Raw genomic sequence first — 4,951 nt, 5'->3', positions numbered from 1 at the left:
TTGGGCACAACAAGAAGTGATACAACTAGCTCAGGATCACAGCACCAAACCACAACCTCAGGGGTGTCTGATGGCACAAGTTCTTCCTCAATCCACAAGTCAAAATCTGCTTCAAGTCCCACCACGGAATCTGCTGTAAGCAACATCTCAGGCCAAAGCACAACCCCTGTTTTAGGCACCACCTCAAGCACCACCACAAAATCTGCTGTAAGCCACAGTGAAACCCCTGTTTTGGGCACAACAAGAAATGATACAACTAGCTCAGGATCACAGCACCACACCACAGCCTCAGGTATGTCTGATGGAACAAGTTCTTCCTCAATTCGCACCTCAAAATCTGCCTCAAGCTCCACCACAGAATCTGCTGTAAGCACCAGCTCTGGCCATGGTAAAACCCTTGTTTTGGGCACACCAAGAAGTGATACAACTAGCTCAGGATTACAGCACCACACCAAAACCACAGGGTTTTCTGATGGCACAAGTTCTTCCTCGAGCCACACCTCAACATCTGCCTCAAGCTCCACTATAGAATCTGCTGTAAACACCACCTCAAGCCCCACCACACAATCTGCTGTAAGCACCAACTCACATCACGGCACAACTCCTGTTTTAGGCACAACAAGAAGTGAAGGTCAATCTGAAAAAGATTCATCCAGCGAAGACAAAAATAATTCTGAAGACAACTGTGAGTAACATATATTTTATATTTCCCCCTTTGCTTGCCAAAATGTCTCAAGGATTCCATGTTGTACATTAAAGGCAGAAAACAGTTACAGAACTTAGATTCTTCTGTTACATATAAGGATGTCATGTTGAATTACACATGAATGGCAGGAAAATATTTAACCAAAATAATCTTTATCACCAAGGTCAATCTCAAAAGGGTCGATCAAGCAAAGGCATACAAAATGCTAAAGACAACAGTGGTAACGGTGAGTAAAGAGCTCAGACTCTTCTTTTCTATTTCCTCCTCTGTTTCCCAGTATGTCTCAAGGATGCCATGTTGTAATTCACATGAAATCCATACATTTTATAAAATGAATTACTTGTTCTACCAAGGCAACACAGTCTCACACCCATGGCGTCAATATTTGACGACACTTGACCATGCGTCAATATGTTGACGCGGAGGGTATACCTTTCGCGTCACTTTTTGACGAACTGGGGACTTCAATACTATTAGGTACGCGAAATTAAACAGTTGTCAACTGACATTGGGGTTAGGGATAGGTTTGGGTAGGGATGTCATTATGTAAATCTAACCCTAAACCGACGCGGAAATGGTAGGAAATGGTAAGAAAATAGGAAAGAGAATTTCGCGTACCTGATAGTATTGAAGTCCCCAGTTCGTCAAAAAGTGACGCGAAAGGTATACCCTCCGTGTCAACATATTGACGCATGGTCAAGTGTCGTCAAATATTGACGCCATGGGGTGAGACTGGGTTGACCAAGGTCAATCTTATGAGGATTCATCCAGGAAAGTCCATATGAACACTAAAAATCCTAATGCTAGACGTGAGTTTCAAAAAGCAGCTTTTTCATTTTATTCGGTCTGTGTCCTTACAATGCCATTTTGCAATTAAGCATTCCACATGAACATGCAGGATAACGTTTAGTTTCATATTCTCTTCTCTGATTCTTTCCGTATTTTCAGAACAAAACATTGCATTGTTTTTTGTGATATGATGTGCTGGTAATAGATTAATTACCTTGATTTCTTTGCTTTCTCTTTTCACCTCAAGCCCCTTGTCTTTACACTGTCAATGCCACCACAAGGAGTCATAACAACCCAACTCCAAAACCCAAGAATCCAGCCGAAAAACCCAACAACCCAACTCCAAACCCCAACAACCCCACTCCAAAACCCAACAACTCAGCTGAAAAACCCAACAGCCCAACTCCAAAACCCCACAACCCAACTCCAAAACCCCACAACCCAACTCCAAAACCCAACAACCCAACTACAAAACCCAACAACCCAACTCCAAAACCCAACAACCCAACTCCTAAACCCAATGCACCTATCCCGCAGACAACTGCTGCAAAGAATAAAGGAATAAATGTTGCCATGTCATATTTGGCATGTTTAATCACAGTAATTTATTTTATCTAGGTCAATATCAAAAAGATTCATCTGGAAAGGACAAAAAAAATGCTGCTGGTCACATTTACAGTAGTGAGTAACAGAGCTCAGTCTTTTCTTTCATATTCTCTTCTCTGGTTCTTTCTGCATTTACATAACAAAACATTGCATTGGTTTTTGTGGTTTGATTACTGGTAAGAGATGAATTACCTTGATTCCCTTTCTTTCTCTTTTCACCTCAAGCCCCTTGTCTTTACACTGTCAATGCCATCACAAGAAGTCGTAACAACCCAACTCCAAAACCCAAGAACCCAGCTGAAAAACCCAACAACCCAGCTGCAAAACCCAACAATCCAGCTGCAAAACCCAACAACCCAACTCCAGAACACAACAACGCCACTCAAAAACCCAACAACCCAACTCCAAAACCCAACAACCCAGCTCAAAAACCCAACAAGCCAGCTGAAAAACCCAACAACCCAACTCCAAAACTTAACAACCCAACTCCAAAACCCAACAACCCAACTCCAAAACCCAACAACCCAGCTGAAAAACCCAACAACCCCACTAAAAAACCCAACAACCATGCTGCAAAACCCAACAACCCAACTCAAAAACCCAACAACCCTGCTGCAAAACCCAACAACCCAACTCCAAAACACAACTACCCCACTCAAAAACCCAACAATCCAACTCCAAAATCCAACAACCCCACTGAAAAACCCAACAACCCAGCTGCAAAACCCAACAACCCAACTCCAAAATCCAACAACCCCACTCAAAAACCCAACAACCCAGCTGAAAAACCCAACAACCCCACAAAAAAACCCAACAACCATGCTGCAAAACCCAACAACCCAACTCAAAAACCCAACAACCCTGCTGCAAAACCCAACAACCCAACTCCAAAACACAACTACCCCACTCAAAAACCCAACAATCCAACTCCAAAATCCAACAACCCCACTGAAAAACCCAACAACCCAGCTGCAAAACCCAACAACCCAACTCCCAAAATCCAACAACCCCACTCAAAACCCCAATAACCCAGCTGCAAAACCCAACAGTCCAACTCCAAAACACAACAATGCCACTCAAAAACCTAACAACCCAGCTGAAAAACCCAACAACCCCACTCAAAAACTCAACAACCCAGCTGAAAAACCCAACAACCCAACTCCAAACTCAACAACCCCACTCAAAAACCCAACAATCCAACTCCAAAACCCAACAACCCAACTCAAAAACCCAACAACCCCACTCCAAAACCCAACAACCCCACTCAAAAACCCAACAACCCAGCTGAAAAACCCAACAACCCACTCCAAAACTCAACAACCCCACTCAAAAACCCAACAACCCAGCTGAAAAACCCAACAACCCAACTCCAAAACCCAAAAACCCCACTCCAAAACCCAACAACCCCACTCCAAAACCCAACAACCCCACTCCAAAACCCAACAACCCCACTCCAAAACCCAACAACCCCACTCCAAAACCCAACAACCCAACTCCAAAACTCAACAACCCCACTCAAAAACCCAACAATCCAGCTGCAAAACCCAACAACCCAACTCCAAAACCCAACAACCCAGCTAAAAAATCCAACAACCCCACTCAAAAACCCAACAACCCTGCTGCAAAACCCAACAACCCAACTCCAAAAACCCAATAACCCCACTCAAAAACCCAACAACCCTGCTGCAAAACCCAACAACCTAACTCCAAAACACAACTACCCCACTCAAAAACCCAACAATCCAACTCCAAAACTCAACAACCCCACTCAAAAACCCAACAATCCAGCTGCAAAACCCAACAACCCAACTCCAAAACCCAACAACCCAGCTAAAAAACCCAACAACCCCACTCCAAAACCCAACAACCCCACTCCAAAACCCAACAACCCCACTCAAAAACCCAACAACCCCACTCCAAAACCCAACAACCCCACTCAAAAACCCAACAACCCAGCTGAAAAACCCAACAACCCAACTCCAAAACCCAACAACCCAGCCGCAAAACCCAACAACCCAACTCCAAAACCCAACAACTCAGCTGAAAAATCCAACAAACCAACTCCAAAACACAACTACCCCACTCAAAAACCCAACAACCCTGCTGCAAAACCCAACAACCCAACTCCAAAACCCAACAACCCTGCTGCAAAACCCAACAACCCCACTCAAAAACCCAACAACCCTGCTGCAAAACCCAACAATCCAACTCCAAAACTCAACAACCCAGCTGAAAAACCCAACAACCCCACTCAAAAACCCAACAACCCTGCTGCAAAACCCAACAACCCAACTCCAAAACACAACTACCCTACTCAAAAACCCAACAATCCAACTCCAAAATCCAACAATCCCACTCAAAACCCAACACTCCAGCTCAAAAACACAAGGCACCTATCCCTCAGACATCTGCTGCAAAGAAAAAAGGAAATGGAAATACAAAAGCATAAAGGTTTGTGAATGTAAAGCACAAATTCTATCTATATTTGTATTGCTTTTTAACTGTTTATGTTATCAGTGAACCATGGACCAGTTTACTTTAAGAGTGTCTGTCTTTTGCATCTACCTTTGGTTTTTGCATCTACCTTTGGTTAGTTCTGTTATTCATTTCTTTCTAGATCAATAGTTTGTTGACCAATATTTATTATGCATGTTCCTAATATTAAGATTTTTGTGTAAAATTTATTTAAATGTGTACATTAAGGATTTGCAATAAGATTTAGTTACTACATTTTTTTAAACTTTTAAAAATTGTAGCTCAGGTTCCACATTATTTTATTATATTCTTGTAGTTGAATTTGTGCCTGAAAAATGTTGGGTTTGGGGCATTTTGTTCTTATACTTTATTCTA

At 42.7% G+C, this 4,951-nt stretch overlaps 1 long non-coding RNA gene across 1 annotated transcript; it reads left to right on the top strand.

The window, feature by feature from the left end:
• The first annotated feature begins 536 nt into the window (after window positions 1–536).
• On the top strand, window positions 537–2,413 carry LOC135785752 (uncharacterized). Its single transcript, XR_010546708.2, has 4 exons — window positions 537–685; window positions 870–932; window positions 2,114–2,176; window positions 2,327–2,413. It is a non-coding gene; the product is annotated as an uncharacterized lncRNA (long non-coding RNA).
• Window positions 2,414–4,951: the final 2,538 nt, after the last annotated feature.

The sequence above is a fragment of the Paramisgurnus dabryanus genome, chromosome 4, assembly GCF_030506205.2.
Source record: "Paramisgurnus dabryanus chromosome 4, PD_genome_1.1, whole genome shotgun sequence".
Lineage (NCBI taxonomy): Eukaryota > Metazoa > Chordata > Actinopteri > Cypriniformes > Cobitidae > Paramisgurnus > Paramisgurnus dabryanus.
This window is presented reverse-complemented; position numbering and strand designations above follow the sequence as displayed.